General features: G+C 37.8%; 1 long non-coding RNA gene across 1 annotated transcript; it reads left to right on the top strand.

Annotated features, from left to right (window-relative positions):
* The first annotated feature begins 227 nt into the window (after positions 1–227).
* Positions 228–18478, top strand: LOC147581715 (uncharacterized). The gene is made up of 2 exons (XR_015249735.1): positions 228–337; positions 18419–18478. It is a non-coding gene; the product is annotated as an uncharacterized LOC147581715 (long non-coding RNA).
* The last annotated feature ends 474 nt before the right edge of the window (positions 18479–18952 follow it).

The raw sequence follows: 18952 nt of genomic DNA, 5'->3' as shown, positions 1-18952 counted from the left end.
GTAGTTTTAAAGATGTGTCTATAGATCCTTTGGTACTCCTCCACTAAGGAGAAGCTTAATTACCCTCCCCTTGAATGTGGGCTGGACTTAGTGAGTTGCTTCTAGTGGTAGGATATCACCTCTAATGTTAGATTTTAAAAGACTGTGCATCCATCTCAAGCTCCCTCCCTTCCTCCCTTCCTCTCTCTGTCTCCTTTCACCTCTCTTTCCCTCTTTCTCTCCCCACTCTCCATAGGGGAAGCAAGGTTGTGAACAGTCGTATGGAGATGATCACATGGGGAGGAAATCAAGCCTCTTGCAGTCCTCCTGAGCCTGGAAGAAGATCCTTTAGTCCCAGGTGAGTCTTCACAGATTGCAGTCCTGGCCAATAGCTTGGCTGCAACCTCATGAGAGATACTGAACTAGAACCATCCAGCTGAGCTACCCCCAGATCCCTGACTCAAAGAAACTTGAGAGAGAATAAAAACAATTGTAATTTTATGCTGTTTATTTTGGGGTAATTTGTTATACATTAATAGATAATGAGCACAGGATAGATAGATAAATAGATAGATGATAGATAGATAAATAGATGATAGATAGATAGATAGATAGATAGATAGATAGATATAGATAATGTGAGTTATAAATTTATGAAAACCTATGACCCAGGACTCAAGCTTGCAACATTCCCTACTACTCAGTATACCATGAACACTTTTATATGCCATTAAACTTTACCCAATAATATTTTTAAATGATTAACAGCATTCTATGGTATAAATGCAATTTGCTTGACTCCAATACCAAATTTTGGATATTAAACTAATTTCTAGTTATTCATAATTAATAATCCTCTGTTGAACTATAAAATGTATAGTCAGGATTCTTAATTGTAAGCCACAGAAAACTTTTCTTGATGATTTAAACAGAAAAGGGATTTTCTTAGGTAATAGACCTAAAATTACTTAAAAATAAAAAGTAAAAAGCTCTGAAAAATGAAACAAGGGGCAACTGGGTAGCTCAGTTGGTTGGTTAAGTGTCCTACTCTTGATTTCAGCTCAAGTCATGATCTCACAGTTCATGGGACTGAGCCCTGTGTCAAGCTCTGCACTGACAGTATGGAGCCTACTTGGGATTCTCTCTCTCCATTTTTCTGTCCCTCCCCTGTTTGTCCCTCCTTGTGCACACACACACACTCCCTCTCTCTCAAAATAAATAAATAAACTTTAAAAAAAAAACAAAGGATATTAGGAAATAGAAAAACAACATACCATATAGCCCTTTGGAGTACAAAAAGCTGCAGAAAATATTCAAATAATATTATGAAAACTGTTTCAGGAGGAAAATGAAGCCACCTCAATATCTTTAATGCTGATCCTACACCTACGGCACTCACTGATCTCGGTGGCACTGCTGCCTCAAGTGCCCTGGGAAATCTTGTCTTGTGACTGCCAGGAAGGATTCTCTTAGTCTCTGCTTCTTTCTGATACTGCCTCCCAAGTTTGGGGTTGGTGGGTGTGACCGGTGGAGTCCTTTTCAAAGGCATCTGCCCTCCAAATGAGAAGGGAAAAATGAGAACTTGGCAATTTTAGTTTCTATCCTGGGAGATAAGTTGGGTCTTCTACTGAGAACAAGAGAAGTGAAAAAGGGTGCCAGATGTCCACTGACATCCACATTGGCATGTGCAACATTAGCTTAAATTTTTCTTGCAGTAATAATAACATAAAAACCTTTCTCCAACTTAATGTAACTAACCTTCCTGTGTCCAAAATGCATTCCCCTCCTTTCCAAAGGGGAACCACACAAAATGTCATTCACTGCTGCATCCTGAAAAATCCATTTTCCTTCTAGTTTATTTACAATCTATTGTAATCCTAAGAGACAAACTGAAAGTTGTTTAGCATCAACATACCCTATACAAAATGGTGGAAGGAAAGATAAACAAGAAGGGGGAAGTGAAATATATAAGCCTGAGAAAGGAGGAAAACACAAAAAGTTGTTGTGATCCTCTCTTTGTAACTGGTCACAAGGCTCAAGTTGGTGATTATGACTTTTCTACTACTCATTTTGTGTATCTTTTTAAAAAATTTAGCCAACACCTCAAACGTCAAAGTGCTTAACGTGATGTAGTGTCCCATACTGACATTTTTGAGGAATCTAAGGCTTTGGTTATCTTTCCTACATAAATGTTGTGGCCTCCCAAAGAATTTTGTCAGTGAACATTCAGAACCAGGAGGCATCCCAGGATGTTCTTTTAGAGTCGTCAATATTTCTTACTTTCTTAATTGTGTAGCAGCAATTCTAATTCCTCTTGACAGAATCAATCTCAAAAGTCAAGAGCATAATCCCCTTTATTTCCTGTTCACTTAGTGGCCTGAAGAGTCTGAATTGGCCAGGTGGTATTTTCAAGTTACCCATTAATTATTCCCTTGTTGTATCTTTTGATATAAGCAGTAGTGCTTTGGTTACTGAAACAACCGAATCAACAGCACCCAGAATTTCACGGGTGGAAAGTTATATTTTGAGAATGCCTGTATTTTGCACAGTGCCTTCTGAAATCTAGAATTCCCCATTCTACCCCTTTTCAGTCAACTGATCATTGGCAGCTTTGCATAATACCTTAGGCAAGAATAGAGGAAAGGATAAAATGGTAGCACTAAAACCATTTGTGCCTTCAGAACTTTATCAGGTCCCATCGTGTATATCCACTTCCATTTGATGATGGAGCATTTTGGAGTACACCTGACTTAATAGACAAGTGGGTTAAGATGTCAGATTCATAATGTGAAGTTTCAGGTCCCATGGTCACATGTTTAGTTGTAAATAGGTACCAGAGACAAACCAGGATCTATTATTCAAAATAGGAAGAGACACTTGAGGAAAGGGTAATGGCTTTGACCACGAGCCTGAAGAATTTCTTCTGTGATTCCCCTAGGGGCTAGCCACAAACTTAACCATTGGATTTCCTGGGTAAAATAGTGAAGCTACTTCCAGTACAGTTTGGTCAGCTGAAGAGCCTTCTTTGTCCTCTGAGACCTTACTTGAAATTCATACCTTTTATATTTCACACCTATTATATTTCATAAATGCTCAGACGGCATATTCAAAAGTGGTTACATTTTCTCTCTTACAACTAAAACGGCTCAAGTGTAATGTTCTTTTGTAGTGGATACAAATTAATGCACCTTATCTTTCACTTTGTTTGAGAGAGCCCATATTGCCCTGGAAACATCTTTTAGAGAAGTTAACATTAGGGTACTGTGTTTTTATATTTTTATCTCCCATTGTCTGGAAAATGTATATTTTACCCAGGTATATTTTTACCTTTGGTTCCTAGTTTCCTACAAGCCAGAATAATGTTCTAGGAAGGTGAAACAATCCATTTATCTAAAGGGAATCCAGCTTATCTCTTACCTAAACTCATAAGATTGGTATTTTTCAGAGGTAGGAGTCTCAGGAGAATGACTAATGTCTACTATAATAATGAATGATTCCTGTTAGGTCTGAACTTGCAGTCAAGGAGGATTAACAATTCAACATACTTCTTGACTGCAAGAATATCTGATGGGTGTTTGATCGCTTTATGCTATTCATTTAAATACATAATCTTCATATGTCTATGATTATTCTAGTATTAATTCTTACAGTCAAATTTCTAGGTCAAAGGAGGTACATGTTCATAAAGGGCAAACTTGGCCCCAAGAAAAGATGAATTAATTTATAATTCTACCAATAGTGTACAAAAAGCTTATTTCTTTATATCTTTGTTAAGATATTACAAATAAACACAATCTTTGACAATCTGCTAAGTAAAAGGTATTATCTTCTTATTGATTTCTAATAACTTTTTATATATAAAGAATATTAAACATTTACTTGTCATTGGTGTTTAAATATTTTCTCTAGGCTTTTTCCTCCAGTTAGAAGGAATGTTTGTATTAAATATATATGTGATGAATATATCAACATTTTCCTTAATTTTTTTTTTTGCCTGGATGCATTGATAGCATGCCTAGAAAGTCTTTATCTGTGCCTAATTTGTGTAAATATTCCCCTATAGTTTCTTATAAAACATTTTGTTTCATTATTCCAAAGTAAATCTGTATCCAATCTGTAATTCATTCTAGGGTATATCTTTTGGGGGAGTTGTTGCAGGGAGTATGGCCAGAGTCACAAAAGATGAGTCCACAAACAAAGTACAGTTAAGTGAAGGTCCTCATACTTGAGTCAGAATGAGGCCCTGACTCCAGAATGAAGCTTCTTTTTATTAGGATAATTACTAAAGACTACGTGCATAAAATCAGCTAAGCAAGTGTGCTAATCAATCTAATGGTTTAGCTTTTCAAGGTTGAATTTCGAGTTAATTGGTTTCTATAACACTAGGAAGGGTCAGGTGTGAAGGAGGATTGGGGTCCTGGACAATGTTAATGGCTCTAGGCGTTCCTTACAAGCAGAGCCACAGCCACTTTCAGCTATGTAAACATGTCCTAAGGCCTTGCACTTCTCCAGCCCTTCTCTTTTGAAGTCTTTTTCCTTTTTTTAAAAATTTTATTTATAATCTTATATATATATTTTTTTGAAATTAACATCCAGATTAGTTAGTATATAGTGCAACAACGATTTCAGGAGTAGATTCTTTAGTGCCCCTTACCCATTTAGCCCATTCCCCCTCCCACAACCCTTCCAGCAACCCTCAGTTTGTTCTCCATATTTATGAGTCTCTTCTGTTTTGTCCCCCTCCCTGTTTTTATGTCATTTTTGTTTCCTTTCCCTTATGTTCATCTGTTTTGTCTCTTAAAGTCCTCATATGAGTGAAGTCATATGATTTTTGTTTTTCTGTGACTAATGTCATGTAGCATAATACCCTCCAGTTACATCTATGTAGTTGCAAATGGCAAGATTTCATTCTTCTTGATTGCCAAGAAATACTCCATCATATATATATATATATATATATATATATATATATATATATATACCACATCTTCTTTATTCATTCATCCATCTGGACATTTGGGCTCTTTCCATACTTTGGCTATTGTTGATAGTGCTGCTATAAACATGGAGGTGCATGTGTCCCTTCAAAACAGCACAACTGTATCCCTTGGATAAATACCTAGTAGTGCAACTGCTGGGTTGTAGGGTAGTTCTATTTTTAATCTTTTGAGGAACCTCCATACTGTCTTCCAGAGTGGCTGCACCAGCTTGCATTCCCAACAACAATGCAAGAGAGATCCTCTTTCTCCTCATCCTCGCCAACATCTGTTGTTGCCTGAGTTGTTAATGTTAGCCATTCTGACAGGTGTGAGGTGGTATCTCATTGTGGTTTTGATTTATATTTCCCTGATGATGACTGATGTGGAGCATTTTTTCATGTGCCTGTTAGCCATCTGGATGTCTTCTTTGGAGAAGTGTCTATTCGTGTCTTTTGCCCATTTCTTCACTGGATTTTTTGTTTTTTGGGTATTGAGTTTGATAAGTTCTTTATACATTTTGGATACTAACCCTTTATCTGATATGTCATTTGCAAATATCTTCTCCCATTCTGTCAGTTGCCTTTTAGTTTTGCTGATTGTTTTCTTTGCTGTGCAGAAGCTTTTTATTTTGATGAGGTCCCAGTAGTCCATTTTCGCTTTTGTTTCCCTTGCCTCCAGAGATGTGTTGAGTAAGAAGTTGCTGCGGCCAAGATCAAAGAGGTTTTTGCCTGCTTTCTCCTTGAGGATTTTATTTTTAAATTTATTTTTTAATGTTTATTTATTTTTGAGATAGAGAGAGACAAAGCATGAATGGGGGGGAGGGGTCAGAGAGAGAGGGAGACACAGACTCTGAAGCAGGCTCCAGGCTCTGAGCTGTCAGCACAGAGCCCGATGTGAGGCTTGAACCCACAGACCGTGAGATCATGACCTGAGCTGAAGTCGGAAGCTCAACTGACTGAGCCACCCAGACGCCCCTCTCCTTGAGGATTTTGATGGCTTCCTGTCTTACATTGAGGTCTTTCATCCATTTTGAGTTTATTTTTGTGTATGGTGTAAGAAAGTGGTCCAGGTTCATTCTTCTGCATGTTGCTGTCCAGTTTTCCCAGCACCACTTGCTGAAGAGACTGTCTTTATTCCATTGGGTATTCTTTCCTGCTTTGTCAAAGATTAGTTGGCCATACATTTGTGGGTCCATTTCTGGGTTCACTATTCTGTTCCATTGATCTGAGTGTCTGCTCTTGTACCAGTACCATACTGTCTTGATGATTACAACTTTGTAGTATAGCTTGAAGTCTGGGATTGTGATGCCTCCTGCTTTGGTTTTCTTTTTTAAGATCGCTTTGGCTATTCGGGGTCTTTTCTGGTTCCATACAAATTTTAGGATTATTTGTTCCAGCTCTGTGAAGAATGCTGGTGTTATTTTGATAGGGATTGCATATGAATATTGAATATGCATTGAATATGTAGATTGCTTTGAGTAATATTGACATTTTAACAATATTTGTTCTTCCTATCCAGGAGCACAGAATCTTTTTCCAGGAAGTCTTTTCCTTTGATGCTTCTCTCCTGCATCTCCCACAGAGAATTATCTGTTTTTCCCCCCCAAATGATAAGTTCCCTGCTCTATTTTTAAATCGTTTCTCCCCTGATTTAAAGCACTATCTTATCCCACACTGAATTCTTAGGTATGCTAGTACTTGACCTGTCTGGGCATACTTTTCTATTACTTTTGGTTTGATTCTGTGCCTTGGTTTTATTATTGCAGAATTTTAAACATTTTATTATATTTAGTTCTTAATTTGTCTTTGGTTGGTAAGAACATATTATTTTCCAAGTGACTCAGTTTGTCGAAGCTATTTAAAGTTTTATTCCTAGAATACTGCTATAAAGTTGTTTTGAATTGGCATTATGTTCCTATTTTAAATACTTATGGCATTTGTATTCACCTCATAGCTATATTAGCAACAGTTATTTAGTTTTAACAATGTTTAACTGGTTTCAAGAAACTGTCTTGCCCAGGTAAATAACATATTCTATATTCTAGAGGTCTTGTTTTGACTCTCTTCTTAGTGGATTCAAATTAGACTTGGAATAATACTTTGCTTTCCATGAGTCCACAAGTAATATTCTTTATTAGCTCATACACAGACACATACAGGAACATAAACACAAATACATAAATATCTAAAGCTCTCTTTTTGTTGTGTGGATACAACAGAAATTTTAGTTGGGGTTAGATCTTTAGGGAGATACAAATTTTTTTCTTTAAAATTATCTGTAGATGTTAATTTTTAGTATCATTCTTAATTTTGATTTATTATTCAGACAGCTCTAGAATACTTTTTATTTTATCCTGGAGAACTGCACTTCAGAATTTGACCTATTGCATATCTTAGATTATCATTTTGTTATTCTCATGTAAAATGACTATTTTGATACATATACAATTATTAATTACTTCATTGTCTTTGACATTTTGTGTCCCTGAGTATAAATCTAAGACTTCCCTATTTTTAAAAAAATTTTATATAGCATACTTTTTTTCTGTCTATATACTTGTTTTACATTTTAGTAATGCAAAATTTTCTTTAAGAGAGCTTTGGTAATTGGCACCTTTCCAGTAAAATTTCCTGCAGCAAGTAGAGCAACAGCAATCACACATATTCTGTTTGCACTGCTGTTTCAAAAAGTTTTCTACAATTATATCCTTGATTGTTTCTTCTGTTTTAATGTTAATTTTTCTTGGAATTTTTGTTTTGAATTCACTGTATTGTGGGTCATCTTTTCAGGTCTGTACCCCTAATTACTGATCTGATTTCTGTACTCTGCTATATTCTATATTGATTTTAATATAGATTTTAATTCTATTGAAATGCTAATTTTGTCACATTATTCCCTTATTTCATACTCAAGACTTAGTCCTAGATTTCCTCTTTATTTTGCTCTTCAATCATGCTTGGTTTTATTTCAATTTAATGTCATTATTTCATTTGTTTCTCTAATTAATTGAGTTCAAACTTTCAGGAGATTTATGATAACACGAAGTGATGTTTTCTTATAATTGTAAGTCTTCTGCACTTTTTTTTTTAATATATGAAATTTATTGTCAAATTGGTTTCCATACAACACCCAGTGCTCATCCCAAAAGGTGCTCTCCTCAATACCCATCACCCACCCTCCCTTCCCTCCCACCCCCCATTAACCCTCAGTTTGTTCTCAGTTTTTAAGAGTCTCTTATGCTTTGGCTGTCTACCACTCTAACCTCTTTTTTTTTTCCTTCCCCTCCCCCATGGGTTTCTGTTAAATATCTCAGGATCCACATAAGAGTGAAAACATACGGTATCTGTCTTTCTCTGTATGGCTTATTTCACTTAGCATAACACTCTCCAGTTCCATCCATGTTGCTACAAAGGGCCATATTCATTCTTTCTCATTGCCACGTAGTACTCCATTGTGTATATAAACCATAATTTCTTTATCCATTCATCAGTTGATGGACATTTAGGCTCTTTCCATAATTTGGCTATTGTTGAGAGTGCTGCTATAAACATTGGGGTACAAATACCCCTATGCATCAGTACTCCTGTATCCCTTGGGTAAATTCCTAGCAGTGCTATTGCTGGGTCATAGAGTAGGTTTATTTTTAATTTTTTGAGGAACCTCCACACTGTTTTCCAGAGTGGCTGCACCAATTTGCATTCCCACCAACAGTGCAAGAAGGTTCCCATTTCTCCACATCCTCTCCAGCATCTATAGTCTCCTGATTTATTCACTTTAACCACTCTGACTGGCGTGAGGTGATATCTGAGTGCAGTTTTGATTTGTATTTCCCTGATGAGGAGCGACGTTGAGCATCTTTTCATGTGCCTGTTGGCCATCTGGATGTCTTCTTTCGAGAAGTGTCTATTCATGTTTTCTGCCCATTTCTTCACTGGGTTATTTGTTTTTGGGGTGTGGAGTTTGGTGAGCTCTTTATAGATTTTGATACTAGCCCTTTGTCTGATATGTCATTTGCAAATGGCTTTTCCCATTCCATTGGTTGCTTTTTAGATTTGTTGGATGTTTCCTTTTCTGTGGAGAAGCTTTTTATCTTCATAAGGTCCCAGTAGTTCATTTTTGCTTTTAATTCCCTTGCCTTTGGGGATGTGTCGAGTAAGAGATTGCTACGGCTGAGGTCAGAGAGGTCTTTTCCTGCTTTCTCCTCTAGGGTTTTGATGGTTTCCTGTCTCACATTCAGGTCCTTTATCCATTTTGAGTTTATTTTTGTGAATGGTGTGAGAAAGTGGTCTAGTTTCAATCTTCTGCATGTTGCTGTCCAGTTCTCCCAGTACCATTTGTTAAAGAGACTGTCTTTTTTCCATTGGATATTCTTTCCTGCTTTGTCAAAGATTAGTTGGCCATATGTTAGTGGGTCTAGTTCTGGGTTTCTATTCTATTCCATTGGTCTATGTGTCTGTTTTTGTGCCAATACCACGCTGTCTTGATGGTTACAGCTTTGTAGTAGAGGCTAAAGTCTGGGATTGTGATACCTCCTGCTTTGGTCTTCTTCTTCAATATTACTTTGGCTATTTGGGGCCTTTTGTGGTTCCATGTGAATTTTAGGATTGCTTGTTCTAGTTTTGAGAACAATGCTGGTGCAATTTTAATTGGGATTGCATTGAATGTGTAGATAGCTTTGGGTAGTATTGACATTTTGACAATATTTATTCTTCCAATCCATGAGCATGGAATGTTTTTCCATTTCTTTATATCTTCTTCAATTTCCTTCATAAGCTTTCTATAGTTTTCAGCATACAGATCTTTTACATCTTTGGTTAGATTTATTCCTAGGTATTTTATGCTTCTTGGTGCAGTTGTGAATGGGATCAGTTTCTTTATTTGTCTTTCTGTTGCTTTATTATTAGTGTATAAGAATGCAACTGATTTCTGTACATTGGTTTTGTATCCTGCAACTTTGCTAAGTTCATGTATCAGTTCTAGCAGACTTTTGGTGGAGTCTGTCAGATTTTCCATGTATAATATCATGTCATCTGCAAAAAGTGAAAGCTTAACTTCATCTTTGCCAATTTTGATGCCTTTGATTTCCTTTTGATTTCTGATTGCTGATGCTAGAACTTCCAACGCTATGTTAAACAACAGCAGTGAGAGTGGACATCCCTGTCGTTTCCTGATCTCAGGGAAAAAGCTCTCAGTTTTTCCCCATTGAGGATGATATTAGCTGTGGGCTTTTCATAAATGGCTTTTATGATCTTTAAGTATGTTCCTTCTATCCCGACTTTCTTGAGGGTTTTTAATAAGAAAGTTTGCTGAATTTTGTTAAATGCCTTTTCTGCATCGATTGACAGGATCATATGGTTTTTATCTTTTCTTTTATTAATGTGACGTATCACATTGATTGATTTCTGAATATTGAACCAGCCCTGCATCCCAGGAATGAATCCCACTTGGTCATGGTGAATAATTCTTTTTATATGCTGTTGAATTCGATTTGCTAGTATCTTATTGAGAATTTTTGCATCCATATTCATAAGGAATATTGGCCTGTAGTTCTCTTTTTTTGCTGGGTCTCTGTCTGGTTTAGGAATCAAAGTAATACTGGCTTCATAGAATGAATCTGGAAGTTTTCCTTCCCTTTCTATTTTTTGGAATAGCTTGAGAAGGATAGGTATTATCTCTGCCTTAAACGTCTAGTAGAACTCCCCTGGGAAGCCATCTGGTCCTGGACTCTTATTTGTTTGGGAGATTTTTGATGACTGATTCCATTTCTTAGCTGGTTATGCATCTGTTCAAGCTTTCTATTTCCTACTGATTGAATTTTGGTAGAGTGCGGGTGTTTAGGAATTTGTCCATTTCTTCCAGGTTGTCCAGTTTGTTGGCATATAATTGTTCATAGTATTCCCTGATAATTGCTTGTATCTCTGAGGGATTGGTTGTAATAATTCCATTTTCATTCATGATTTTATCTATTTGGGTCATCTCCCTTTTCTTTTTGAGAAGCCTGGTTAGAGGTTTATCAATTTTGTTTATTTTTTCAAAAAACCAACTGTTGGTTTCGTTGATCTGCTCTACAGTTTTTTTAGATTCTATATTGTTTATTTCTGCTCTGATCTTTATTATTTCTCTTCTTCTGTTGGGTTTAGGCTGTCTTTGCTGTTTTGCTTCTATTTCCTTTAGATGTGCTGTTAGATTTTGTATTTGGGATTTTTCTTGTTTCTTGAGATAGGCCTGGATTGCAATGTATTTTCCTCTCAGGACTGCCTTCACTGCATCCCAAAGCGTTTGGATTGTTGTATTTTCATTTTTATTCGTTTCCATATATTTTTTAATTTCTTCTCTAATTGCCTGGTTGACCTCTTCATTCTTTAGTAGGGTGTTCTTTAACCTCCATGCTTTTGGAGGTTTTCCAGACTTTTTCCTGTGGTTGATTTCAAGCTTCATAGCATTGTGGTCTGAAAGTATGCATGGTATGATTTCAATTCTTGTATACTTATGAAGGGCTGTTTTGTGACCCAGTATGTGATCTATCTTGGAGAATGTCCCAGTGCACTCGAGAAGAAAGTATATTCTGTTGCTTTGGGATGCAGAATTCTAAATATATCTGTCAAGTCCATCTGATCCAATGTATTATTCAGGGCCCTTGTTTCTTTATTGACCATGTGTCTAGATGATCCATCCATTTCTGTAAGTGGAGTATTAAAGTCCCCTGCAATTACCACATTCTTATCAATAAGGTTGCATATGTTTGTGAGTAATTGTTTTATATATTTGGGGGCTCCTGTATTCTGCGCATAGACATTTATAATTGTTAGCTCTTCCTGATGGATAGACCCTGTGATTATTATATAATGCCCTTCTTCATCTCTTGTTACAACCTTTAATTTAAAGTCTAGTTTGTCTGATGTAAGTATGGCTACTCCAGCTTTCTTCTGAATTCCAGTGGCATGATAAATAGTTCGCCATCCCCTCACTCTCAATCTGAAGGTGTCCTCAGGTCTAAAATGAGTCTCTTATAGACAGCAAATAGATGGGTCTTGTTTTTTTATCCATTCTGATATGGTGTGTTTTTTGGTTGGCGCATGTAGTCCATTTACATTCAGTGTTATTATAGAAAGATATGGGTTTAGAGTCATTGTGATGTCCGTAGGTTTCATGCTAGTAGTGATGTCTCTCGTACTTTGTCTCACAGTATCCCCCTTAGGATCTCTTGTAGGGCTGGTTTAGTGGTGACAAATTCCTTCAGTTTTTGTTTGTTTGGGAAGACCTTTATCTCTCCTTCTATTCTAAATGACAGACTTGCTGGATAAAGGATTCTCGGCTACATATTTTTTCTGTTCATCACATTGAAGATCTCCTGCCATTCTTTTCTGGCCTGCCAAGTTTCAGTAGAGAGATTGGTCATGAGTCTTATAGGTCTCCCTTTATATGTTACAGAACGTTTATCTCTAGCTGCTTTCAGAATTTTCTCTTTATCCTTGTATTTTGCCAGTTTCACTATGATATGTCGTGCAGAAGATTGATTCAAGTTACGTCTGAAGGGAGTTCTCTGTGCTTCTTGGATATCAATGCCTTTTTCCTTCCCCAGTTTAGGGAAGTTCTCAGCTATTATTTCTTAAAGTACACCTTCAGTACCTTTCCCTCTCTCTTCCTCCTCTGGAATACCAATTATGTGTAGATTATTTCTCTTTAGTGCATCACTTAGTTCTCTAATTTTCCCCTCATACTCCTGGATTTTTTTGATCTCTTTTTCTCAGCTTCTTCTTTTTCCATAATTTTATCTTCTAGTTCACCTATTCTCTCCTCTGCCTCTTCAATCCGAGCCGTGGTTGTCGCCATTTTATTTTGCAGCTCATTAATCGAATTTTTTAGCTCCTCCTGGCTGTTCCTTAGTCCCTTGATCTCTGTAGCAATAGATTCTCTGCTGTCTTTTATACTGTTTTCAAGCCCAGCGATTAACTTTATGACTATTATTCTAAATTCACTTTCTGTTATATTATTTAAATCATTTTTGATCAGTTCGTTAGATTTCGTTATTTCCTGGACGTTTTTTTGAGGGGAATTCTTCTGTTTCATCATTTTGGATAGTCCCTGGAGTGGTGTGGAACTGCAGGGCACTTCCCTTGTGCTGTCTTGAATACCTTGCGTTGGTGAGTGGGGCCGCAGTAAGACTTGATGTCTGCCCCCAGCCCACCGCTGAGGCCACAGTCAGACTAGTGTGTACCTTCTCTTCCCCTCTCCTAGGGGCGGGATTCACTGTGGGGCGGCGTGGCCCGTCTGGGCTACTTGCACACTGCCAGGCTTGTGGTACTGGGGATCTGGCATATTAGCTGTGGTGGTTTGGCAAGGTGCACAGGGGTGGGAGGGGCAGGCTCAGCTTGCTTTTCCTTCGGAGATCCACTCTGGGAGGGGCTCCGTGGCACCGGGAGGGAGTCAGACCCACTGGAGGGATGGATCCGCAGAAGCACAGCGTTGGGTGTTTGTGTGGTGCAAGCAGGTTCCCTGGCAGGAACTGGTTCTCTTTGGGATTTTGGCTGGGGGATGGGCGAGGGAGATGGCGCTGGCTGGTGAGCGCCTTTGTTCCCCGCCAAGCTGAGCTCTGTCATCCGGGGCTCAACAACTTTCCTCCCGTTGTCTTCCAGCCTTCCCATTCTCTGAGCAGAGCTGTTAACTTATAACCTTCCAGATGTTAAGTCCCACTCACTGTAGGAACACACTTCGTCTGGCCCTTCCGCTTTTGCAAGCCAGACTCGGGGGCTCTGCTTGGCTGGCAGGCCGCCCCTCCGCCCTGGCTCCCTCCCGCCAGTCCGTGCTGCGCGCACCACCTCACCGCCCTTCCTACCCTCTTCCGTGGGCTCTTGTCTGCGCTTGGCTCTGGAGACTCCATTCTGCTAGTCTTCTGGCGGTTTTCTGGGTTATTTAGGCAGGTGTAGGTGGAATCTAAGTGATCAGCAGGACGCGGTGAGCCCAGCATCCTCCTATGCCGCCATCTTCCCCCAAGTCTTCTGCACTTTAAATCTATCTTTTCCTTCCAGCTTATGTAGGACCCCTGTAACTTTCTTATTAAATTTATAGATACCCATTCTGTAATAAAAGATTAATTCAAGCCAAATATTTGTCATTAAACCATATAGCTGGTTGTGTTTAGATGTCTCTTATTAGATCTTAAGCTAGTATTCAGATCATATGCACAACTATGAACTCAATTTTGGAGGATTGTGCTAATTCAGGTAGCATCAACTCTACTGGACATAGAATCTCCTACTCCTTTTTCTAAGCTTATGGAAGATTTTTTTTTCCTGAACAGCTTGAGGCATTATATGTTTCTTCCTCTGTTAGCTACACCGCATCTAAAACTTCAATCCCCTAACTGCCCTTAAAGTTTTACTTATCTCTCTCCCTTCTAGTTTGGTCTCATATCCCAGTGTAATATTGTCCATTCACTTTCAATCTGAAAAGTGTTACAAATTACTGAAATTGTTGTTCCTTAATAGGAGAAAAGCAGGAAGGACCTGTGTGAGAGACAGGTGAACGTAAGGGAGAATTCTTTTTTTCTCCCCCTGATTTTTTTAAATGTTTATTCAGTTTTGAAAGACAGAGAGCATGAGTGGGGGAGAGTCAGAGAGAGAGGGGAAACACAGAATCTGAAGCAGACTCTAGGCGCTGAGCTGTCAGCGTAGAGCCTGACATGGTGCTCAAACTTGCAAACTGTGAGATCATGACCTGAGCCAGTTGCCGCTTAACCGACTGAGCCACCCAGGTGCCCCATGGGGGATTCTCTTAAATGCTAGTAAAAAACCCCAGTATGAGCATTGATTAATATTCAAACTACTACTGTTGCAACATCACATCTCTTCCTATGCTGAAGAGAGAACATATGTGTAGGTCAATAGGCAGGAGAGCTTGTGGACTGTAATGGGTTGTATGAATGGACTGTGTGGTGAAAAAGGGTGGGAGGAGATGAGGCTGAGGGGATCAGAGTTACATAATCATGACATATATCTGCCTGTGGAATCTAACTTTATCCTGAAGGAGGTGCTGAAATGTTCAAAGCTGGCATGTAATGCAGTGGGACAGAAAGATCTCTTTGGTAATCATTTGATTGGAGCGGGAGGAGATTCCTGACAGGAAGAGCACATAGGATGCATGGAAATCACCCAGGCAAGATAAGGTAACATCCTGGGGGGAAATGAAAGACTTTGTGATTGGAATAGAGGGCAAGGAACTGGAGGAATCCAGGGTGACTCTTAGGCATTTGGTTAATGTTACAGGGTCAAGGAGTGTGACATTCACTGGAATAAGCTGCCTTCTTGGGCTGCGGCATTAAGTGATGATGAGTTCAATTTTGGAACTTTATTAGTGATTTCATATATACGATTTTCTACACAGGCAGTGATCACTTTAACTTTAGTGGAATAACAACAAAAAATGTTTCCAAGGATAATATAAGCTGACTGTTTTGTACGCATGTATTGTCTACTTAAACTATTTGGATTGTGGTATGTTGTTGCTAAGGCCAAGGAAAGTAGAGAAATTAACCAACAAAATCAGTATTTAAATCAGGGTTGCATTGGCAGCACAAGAGAGTGAGAAAGAGCTTAGCTTTGGAAGGCAGGAAATTAATATCCTTGAACGGATTTTACTCATTAACAATAGGATTTGGGGCAAGGCAGTTCGTCACTTAGTCATATAGGCTCCTGAGTTCCCTATTTGTAAAAGATAGATAATATCATCTTTCAAGTTATTTCGGAGTCTTAAGATCTGAACCAGATAGCTGATATGAAATTGCTTCCATATGCTGGTTTCATATCTGGAATGACAAGAAACAACATATTAGATATTTGTTGGAAACTGCATTGGGGCAAAAATGTTCTGGTGGACTACCTTATGTAGTAAGGAAGTAAGGATGTAAGGAAGACTAGCCTTTTGTACATTTTAATGCTACCTTTGATAAAAGAATATATTTAATTCAATTTTGGTAAACATAATAGTTTGGAGACTAGAACATTGCAAATGTAAATTCTGACACATTACAAATAAAATAAAGCTAAATGGCAGTACTGAGTGCCAGAGAGATATTTTTTGCAATCAATTTTTTAATTAGCATTTTCCTTTATTAAAAATACAAGAAGAGAGAAAAGAAAATAGTTTTACATTCAATATTAATATAATTTTCAACTCCTGGCTATGATTACATCATAAATATCACAGCCAAACTTCTTACAGAACTAAATACAGAGCATTTCATATTCTTTCAAACAAGTTCACATAATTAAGAAAGTGTTTTTCAAATGAAATAGAATTATCTCGTTTACTCTGCTGTATTTACATATGTCTTTCATGAAGAGCTATTTGGCAGTAAATCTAGCTGTTCTTTAAATAAGCGTACTAAAATACTTCTTCAGAGTCTAAAGTTCTACTAAGAGGAAAAAAAATCCACACCAATTTTGCCTCTGAAAAGATATTATCACTGCTCTTTTTGTTGGTCTAGAGACAAAATATTGGAGAAAATGGAATTTTACCAAAAGCAAATTATGAATTCTCTTTCACAGAATCTTATCCTACAGTTTTTTTATAAACCAATAAAAATTAATGGATTAGGGGGAAAACCCACTTATTTACCTCAAAGTATTTTGGAATAAAGAAACTGATCATTATTTACCCAGTGGCAGTCGTAGGTAAGCTCCCCTCAGGCAGAAGTCCAAATGAAAGACTTAAACACTGCAAATTGTGTTTGTCACATGAAGCTCTACCCCTCAAAACAAGCCAGCCCCACTTTTGATTGGTAAATATTTTAAGCTAGTGTCCAGTCAGCACCTTAGTTTGAATGGGTGTTATTACTAAGTTTAAATTTTGGGTATGTTAATATCTGACAGAGATTCTATTTTAACTCCAATGGTAAAACTAAAAAAAAAAAAAATAAATAAATAAAAGAGGGGGAAAAAAAGGAAGCTATTTTAACAGCTGAATGGGTTTGAGAACAATAACTTTTTAGTTTGTGCCTGAGTGTCAGCTCATTCTTGTTGTCACCAGGGGATTGATTAGACTAGTGTTTCAGAGGCCATCTTTGAAGTCAGGCTGCTGGAGTTTGAATCCTGGCTTGCCTACTTAGGAATCATGTGGCTTGAAACACATTACCTTCCTTCTCTGTCCTCATTTTCCCTAATTATAAAATGGGGAAAGTAATAGTACCTGTCTCATAGTTGTTGAGAGTATGAATGAACATATAAAATGTTTAGAACAGTTCCTGACACACTAAGTACTCAGCAGTTATAAGCTCTCCTTACTATTCTCAAAGAATAGTTAACACAACAAAAACCTGATAAACAATGAGAAAGAATAGAGTAGGCTCTTTTAGACTAGTGCCCTGGACGTTGCAGGGATTTGAGAGAAGGAATGCACCATTAATGGGGGCTCTACCAAAGGCTACCTCTCATTCTTATTGCTTGGGATCGATCTTGAAAAACCAAGAGGAGGAGTATATCGCTATTTCCCTGAATGCTGGCGACCTAACCAGAACCTTCAGTTCTTTTCTTACTGGTAACATTCATTCCCAAATGAATCCCTCCTCTCCCCCTCCTACCCCCGCAAACTTGCAAAGCCCACATGCCTCTCCTTGCTTGAGAAATACATGTGCCAAGTTTGAAATTTTAAAATTCAAACTCCTTTAATTTTTTGCATACACATAAATTCTGGCAAATTTCAATGCTGGTAAAAAAACACGTTTTGCTTGTTGGAATGCTATTATCGCTCCAAACGAATGAACAGATTTCTTCAGCCTTTTTAAATGTAATTCATTTCTGAGAAGACAATAGGGATGAAGAATTTCTTCTTCAAGGGTCATGCTGAAGGAGGTGTAGAAAGTACTGAATTTGTGCATGCAACATACTGAATAAGTTTCCTCTCATCTATAACTGGTTATTTTATATACCTTATTTGCAAAACTCCCAGTGAGACAACATAGCCTTGACAAAATGAAGAAGAGTGTTAACCAGAACCTCATTTAACCCATTACGATGGATAGTTTCATGTGTCAAATTGGATAGGCTATGTTACCCACCTTTTCAATTGCATGCTAATCTTGGCGCCGCTGCAAAGTTATTTTGTAGAAGTGGTTAACATCTGCAAACGGTCGACTTTTAGTAAAGAAGACTACCCTTGATAATGTGCATAGGCCTCATCCAATTGGTAGAAAGGTCTAAGGGGAAAACAGAGGTTTTTCCCTTTCATGTGGGGTCTTCAGTGCCAGCTTCTACCTGAGAATTCCAGCCTGTAGGCTTGATCTACAAGTTTTGAACTCAGACCAACCAAACCCCACAATCTCATAAGACAATATATATGTGTGTGTGTGTGTGTGTTACACACATATTTGTATACTATGCAGTTTTGAGGATGAATTTATCCTCAAAAGAGGTGTATTTATGTGTATATATAATATACATTGGTTCTGTTTCTTTCTCTCGTAGAGCCCTGACTGATAGACTCTTCACCTTAACTGTGATATAAAATGCAAAGTACAAATTTCACTGGAATAAGACTTTTTACTTCAACTGCAACAACACTACTGATATTCAGAATTTGGGCATCTGATATGGTTGGTTTTTAACTTTTTATTGAAATATTACACACACACACACAGAAGAATAACACATATCAAATTGAACACACTTGTGTAACCAACACCCAGATTAAGAAACAACATAATCTGGATACCAGAAGTCACCTTGGTTCTCCTTGTTGTCATGTCTCCCCTTCTCCCAGAGTAACCAGTATGCTGACTTCTAAACACATAGATTAGTAACCAGACATAAAGATTTTCAGTATGGGCAAGTAAATGTGTTTGGAGGATAGATGTCATTATCTTCAGACTTAGAGTGAGGTCTCGAAGCAAAGAGACAGTCTTATTACTCAGAGATTGCTCACAGGTTAAGACTTACTAAAGTTCAGAGCAAATGATGAATTTTTCTTATTATTTTAAAGCCTTAGTCACTAGACGGGTT

This window comes from Puma concolor, chromosome B1 (assembly GCF_028749965.1).
Source record: "Puma concolor isolate L17-30 chromosome B1, mPumCon1.1.hap2, whole genome shotgun sequence".
Classification (NCBI taxonomy): domain Eukaryota; kingdom Metazoa; phylum Chordata; class Mammalia; order Carnivora; family Felidae; genus Puma; species Puma concolor.
This window is presented reverse-complemented; position numbering and strand designations above follow the sequence as displayed.